At 35.3% G+C, this 7413-nt stretch overlaps 1 long non-coding RNA gene across 1 annotated transcript; it reads left to right on the top strand.

Annotated features, from left to right (window-relative positions):
- The first annotated feature begins 932 nt into the window (after positions 1 to 932).
- Positions 933 to 1791, top strand: LOC142164871 (uncharacterized). Its single transcript, XR_012695946.1, has 2 exons — positions 933 to 1153; positions 1558 to 1791. It is a non-coding gene; the product is annotated as an uncharacterized LOC142164871 (long non-coding RNA).
- Positions 1792 to 7413: the final 5622 nt, after the last annotated feature.

Raw genomic sequence — 7413 nt, 5'->3', positions numbered from 1 at the left:
AGGCATCGTCACAATAAAGGGGTTATTATACATATATATATAATTTTATATATATATATATGTGTGTGTGTGTATAATATATTCACACGCACGTGTACTCTGGTGTTATAATTTATAAGCAGTTTCTCATGTTGTCATGCTACTTGCGTTTCCGTAGATTTAGACCAGATACTTTTACAGTGAGCGTTGAAATACAGCACATATTTTCCTTTTTCCATGTTTATAGGAAGCTACTTTGCAACACATGGACGTTGCTACCTAAAATATTTATTTATTTCTATTTGTTATGTCTTTATCTTATATTGGATTATAAATATGCATACAATCAATGTTGTATTTTTACTTGGTGCCAATGCTTTGAGCTATTTAACTTTTTCATTAATTGTAAAAGGATTTTATATAGTTGTTAATGTTATTACTTTCGAATGTGTTTTAAATTTATACATATGTATAATATGAGAAAGTTTATGAGATTTTCTTTATTATAAAAATAGAATTTTTTTTACAAGAAAAGAATGTTATCTTTTTAACCATTTTAAGAATTAAGCGTATGAAAATTTGTACTATTTATATGAGATTAGGAAAATTAAAAGTTGAGAAAATATATACTATATTTTTACATGGATATTTTAATAAAATAATAGTGTATGTATTGATTTTATATGGTACCACATAACAATGATAGTAAAGTATATTATAATATGATATATAAAGTGTATTAAAAGTGAATAGTATTTTAAGTAATTTGGGATAATTTTTAATTACATGAGTAATTGGTTAATTATCGAATAACAAGTCATTACCTAAATAATTAATTAAATATTTGGATAAGACTACCCTCCACACGTGGCAGCACCCCCTCATTCCCATGAATGACTCATCCAACATGATACCATGCTCAACCCAAATTACACTGCAATATACAATGGACATTGGGTAAGGTCTCAATGTTGTCTTTCGTTGTGATTTTGACTCATCCAGCATGTGAAAAACATTGTGCTTTATTTATCTATTGCTAAATTTTAATTTTCTGCACTTGGGTAAATTGCATGTTGCATTCGAAGTTTGAACTGTTAGCAACTCCTAGTGACAACTACTTTGAGCAGAACTTTACTGAAACTACCTGATGCATATAGTAATTTCATATATCAAGGTATGTTTTTTTTCTTCTCCACTGTTCCTCAAGTATTCTGCGATCATTTTTCGTTTTACTTAAGTACCATGGTTGGTTTTCTTCGAGCGATTGTGACAAATGAAAGCAATTTCAATTTGTTTCAACTTTCCCCACTGCCTAACGAAACGAAAAGTGAATCTAATCTAAGTGTCTTGATATCACAGTTTCTTGATTTTTTGGATGTATTGACTTCATTTCTTGATTGCAACCACAAGTTTAATTTGATTGTGGCGAGAGGAGGGGGAAAAATAACAAAAGATCTACTGTTTTTGAATGTATCTTGACATCTCCCTTGTTAATGCATCTTCATGTATTTTCAAGAGGAATTGATGCTTTAATTCTGTCTTAGCATATGCTGTAGCTGTAGTTACACAATTGTGCAGATAGCACTTCGAGTTTCCTTCATTCACCTTAATTGTACTAAAATGAGCACCAAGGAACCAGAGGCTTACGTACCGGAAGTTGGAAGCTCAAATCAGTTAGAGACAAACAATTCAGGTTATGTTTCTCATGTCAAGAAGCTACTTCATCGGCAAATGTTGGTTGGTATAAGCGATGGGAGGTTCTTTCTAGGTACATTTTATTGTATTGATAAGCATGGAAACATAATTCTTCAAGATGCAGTCGAGTACCGTAGCACCAGAAGATCTGCTCCTTCCCCGATGGAACAACGAGTTCTTGGTCTCATTTTATCTCTTCTTTCTTTTGGCATGATGTATACGACACAAACGAAATAAGCAAATACATAAATTCCATAAATGACTCTATTCATAGAAGTATTAGAGGTGCCTATGTTCTTGAATTTTCATGTCTTATTATTTTATCGTCTGTCCGTGGGTTTCAGAAAATACGTAAGTTGAGTCTAAGTATATTTCATGGTATTAATCAGAGGCATAATGGTCTTATGATGTACCAAGAGATTTTATCAATGCATTCCATGCATTTATACATGCACATTGACCCATAACCAGATGACGTTATATACGCGTATATATGTATATACATACGTATATCGGATATGGAAAAAAGTTATGGCGTTATATACGCACCACCACCTGATCAGCCGGTATACATTGATGATTTCGCCCATAGTGGCTGAGATGACATTATACATGCGTATATATGTAAATATATGTATATGGGATATGGAAAAAAAGATTACGGCGTTATATACGCACCACCACCTGATCATCTAGTATACGTTGATGATTTTGCCCACAATGACTGAGGTGATATGATGGGATGCCCTCATAGGCTTAATGATATTATGTACGTACAGACCTATGCATTACATGACATTTACACATATATGCATGACATTATAAATATTTCACGATTTACAGAGCTATCCAGACTTACAGGTATAGATAATCAGTTTGACGATCCCTCATAGTAGATGAGATTGACATTCAACGAAGGACCGATACAACTCCACCTCATTCGGAGTGCATCCGAGTCTATGAGTCATCATATCAGAGTTTTGCTACAGACTTATGGGTAGGCCAGTACCCTGTCCCATTTTATGTCAAATAATCTTAGAGGCTTTGTAGACACAAGTTTATTATGTACAGTATGTCAGAGGCCTTAACTGCCCATATATATATTCATGTTTTATGAACAATGGTTCATTGATATAATATTTGCGCACTTATAATTATACATTCCGATTTGTGGCCATGTTGGCTCATGATAGTTACTAAAGGAATGAGTCCAGCTAACTCGACCTATGTATGTTCTAGTTTTGGTCAAATGATCATGAGTTACAGAGTGGTTCGCTCAGGCCAGCTCGGCACCGAGTGATAGCCACGCCTCCCCAGGTTTGGGGCGTGACAATTACTCAGTGAGTTGGAGTACTCACTTTACTCCCTGCACCCTGTGTGCAGCTTCAGGTCCCGCCAGTAAGAGTTGATTGCTCAACAGGCTATTCAGAGTCCACTAGGTAGCTGCTCAGCGTTCGCAGCCCAGTGTTTCTCCCTCCTATTTTATTTCCCTTGTTCTAGTTACGTAACAGGTTGTATAAACTCTTTCATATACTTAGACTATGTTAAATGCTCATGACTGGTGACACCCCGATGTCGGGCTATGTTTGGTTTTTTTTGCAGTTGATATATTTCACTCTATTATGGGATTTATCATTATTAATGACTTAAATTATGAATTATTATCTGTTAATTTAATTGGAAGTTTGTGTCTGTTGGCCTTGTCTTTATGAGAGGCGTCATCACGACCGAATCTGGGTTTAGGGTCGTGACAAGTTTGGTATCAGAGCCTAGGTTACATAGGTCTCACGAGTCATAAGCAGATTTAGTAGAGTCTCGCGGATCGGTATGGAGACGTCTGTACTTATCCTCGAGAGGCTGCAGAACCTTTAAGAAAAACTTCACATTCTTGAATTCTTACCGTGCGTCCTTGATTCATCTTGAAATGTAACTCTTTGAATTCCTTCCACGCGTTTGTATGCGCGCATGAGAGCTCAGTATCAGATGTGCATCGATGGCTTGTGATTCCCTGATCGAGGGGCGAGATGTGATCTTTGTGTGTTGATGTTGGGCCGGTCGGGAGAACTTGAAGCCGGGTTTTGCCTATAGCTTGAGCACTGAGGCGTTGGTTGTGTGAGCACGTACTTTTGAATTTGTATGTTCGATAGTGTCCCTATTGGTGAGAGTGATGGCTGGATAGCTACGTGATGAGTATGATGTGACTCTGAGATATGTGCATATGAGTTGAACGAGACAAGAAGGGTCTACTTGGGGGTAGTAAGAACTATCCGGTGCTTGGTTTCCATCATGATTTGATGTTTAGCCCGAGTTGTGGGCGTGTTGAAGGACCTTTTCATGTTGCCTACTTGGGAAGTGAAGTGGATTTCACGTTGTGATATGAGTTCAGACTCAGGAAGATTAAGTAACTATGTAATGTTTATGATAGCGGACGGGTATAAGGAGATGTTAGTTTGAGGCGAGACAGGTAGGCTATCTCCTGCCGATTGTTCTGAAGTTTGCATGATCCTTTATGTCGTTTATTGGAAGATCTCTGTTACCAGGGAAATATATGTGTTGCAACTTGAATTTGGGTTGCTTAAGAGAATGAGCTTGACTGTTATGAGGGTGAAGGTGTTGCGACCAAAACACTTACGCAAGTGTACACGATCTTCAAGTAATATAGTAATAAGTAATAAGTAAAGTATCGTTCCCACGAGGAATTATGATCAACTTATCGACTGATGCAAACTCAAACAATTATCAATTCAAGCTAATTCATCACAAAATACATAAATAACCAATTCACAATTTAACTAGTAATCAAACAATAATACAACGCAAAGTTACTACGCCACTTATGCAATTTTCTTTCAACAATTAATAAAAGAGATATTCCAGGGTCATGGACTTGCTAGAGATCATGCTACGCTTTTATCTTAAGAATGACTTATTGAATTATCTGGGTTATTAAATATAGGGTTAATAATACCCATAAGAATCTGTCGAATTCTTATGTGCCTATTCAGGTTAAATTAATACCTATATTTCTATGGCATTAATATTAACTCAAATGCATTTACAATTCCTATTTTTCAACCAAACAAGGCAATTAAGTATATTTCTATCTTAATCGCTAATCTTTCACCCGATGCCCAGGATCAAGATCTTGTTCTATTTGATTCCATGTGCAATCAAGAATTTCCTTTTTCAAGTTTAACTCAAGATTCATAAATAGTATTTCACTGTTAGCTACGCAGTAAAATAATTAACAGCAGAATCTAATAAACAACCCATAACAATAAATTCAAGATCATCGATTTAAGTTTCAAACAACATAATCATCTAACACCCATGACCCTAGAATATTTGGATTTTTAGCCACTCATATTCATACAAACATCAACAATATAACTCTTAAACATCAAATAAATAGATACTAGAAGAAAGTTTAGAAAAACTCTTTTAATCCTTGCTCCAAATTGTTGTTCCTCTTGATTTTTTATGCTTTAAGATGAATCTCCTCTTCTTTTTCTCTCTAAAATTAGGTCTGGTTTGTTAATAATGGATGCTTTACCTTTTTTTAATCGTGTAAGAATGGGTTTTGACAATCATGCCCTTTTAAGACCAAAATAGAATAGTTCTGTGATTTTACACGTCCGCGGTGCCTCGCGCGATGCCCTGTGCGCCGCGTACATAGATTGGTCAGAGGCAGAATACATTTTAATGGAGCAAAATAACATTTTTCTAGAAATTCACTGTCGCGGCGCCCCACATGGCACACCCTGCGGCGCGACAGTGCAAATTTCTATGCTACTTCATTTTTTTTCTTTTGTTTTTCTATCCGGGCTTGCTATGCGACCCCCGAACACGATCCCAACTCGATTTATTTAGCTTTTACTCAGACTTTTAATTCTCAAGTCGGAATCTCTTCCTGCAAGGCATAAAGCATGAATTTAGTACAATTCATTATTATTTAAGCTCAAGCCTTTGTAAAATGCAATAATTAAAGTGTTGTTACAACGACTAAAACACGAGTTTTTAGCCTATGATAAACACCCCACACTTAAATCATTGCTCGTCCTCGAGCTATTAACATACACTTCACATAAGAACGGCCTTCTTATCAAACAATTTCTTTAACAACACATGCCGACACTTAAGTACCAATTCATAATATTTCAACCTCAAGACATAACTCATAAGTGCCACGCATTTTCATAACTTGCTTACTTACTCTAACACAAAGGTCAAAACATTTCCTTGCTTTTACAAATCATGTGCCCTCTCACAATTAATATAGACTAGTTCCTCTCAAATAATATTCAAGATTATTTAGGAACTCAAAATAGGAAGAATTAGCTCACTCTCAGAATTAAAATTCATGTGCAACAGATGACATACCATATGCTTGCCCCTAGTGTAATACTCTACTAATTGAGCTTATTCAATAAATGATAAAATCGGACTTTAATTAGTTGTAATGCAGGTTGAGGAAGTGTGTGATAAATATAGAATGTAGTAGCTACACCTCTTTGAGCACTTCCATACATACACCATTTCATTTCACAATTTCAGCATCACTCTTATTGTTAAACCATCTCCAACTTTTTTGAGGTTTTACATACTAACAACAAATCCGAGCACTTCCATACATACACCATTTCATTTCACAATTTCAGCATCACTCTTATGGTCGAACCATCTCCAACCTTTTTGAGGTTTTACATACTAACAACAAATCCCATTCTCTTTAACAAACCAACCAATCTCTTCTCAACTTTAACAACATTAAAACAACACTAAGTGCTCATGAGAGATAGAGGTTCAAACAACTGATATATTTACATAAATTGGTAAGGTTTGTAATGTGGATGCCAAAGAAATACGATTAACGGCTCAAAAGGTTTGACTAAGATATATACAACTAGGTGGGAACAATTATAAAATTGGTTCAACAAAGAAATACCTATATCAACTCCTAAACTAAATAATACTACTATTTCACTTTGCAAAACACTTGAGGGCAAGTTCTAGATATCAACTGTTAAGCACAAAATATTTTAGCAACCTCACTCACATATTGGCACACAAGCCACTCAAGCTTGGATCTTTCTCGACTCTCTAGTCAAAGCAGTTAAGCATAGTCATAAATACATAATTTAAGGCACTTACTTTAGAATCAAGAACTGAGGTTGAACATCACAAATAAGGTACATTACCACTTCTAAAGCATGTGCATTTGAGGAGATTAACTCCGTAAGTTGGGAACTTTTTATTCAATTAAACTAAAAAAAATTACACTATACTCGGTTCAAATATACCCTTGGAAAAGAACCGCGACATAAAGAAAAATTAAGGGGAAATTTTTAAATTAAACCAAAACTAGCATACACTAAACTGAAATAAAAGGCAAATATTTTTTTGAATTTCGACTTCATTTCCCTCAAGAAAGTCCATTGTCAGGAAAAAATCGAAATTAGTACCACTTACTACCTACAAACACTATAATCTACCAAACCAAAACGTTTAACAGTCTAAACAAAATCAAACAACCAAAAATACGAAAAATACAAAAGTAAGTACATTACAATAGGGGCAAGTCACCCCACACTTAAAAACTTGCATTGTCCCTAATGCAAAAAATCAAAATAGATCAGAAAAAAGACTCTCTGAGGCCATTGGCCTAAGCATCTTCATCTTCAAAGGTGCGCAAATATTCCTTGTCATCTGAGGGAACAGAGTTCACATATTCATCCGGTG

Source organism: Nicotiana tabacum, chromosome 10, assembly GCF_000715075.1.
Source record: "Nicotiana tabacum cultivar K326 chromosome 10, ASM71507v2, whole genome shotgun sequence".
Classification (NCBI taxonomy): Eukaryota; Viridiplantae; Streptophyta; class Magnoliopsida; order Solanales; family Solanaceae; genus Nicotiana; species Nicotiana tabacum.
The sequence above is the reverse complement of the archived record's forward strand: the minus strand, read 5'-3'. Positions and strand labels throughout refer to the sequence as shown.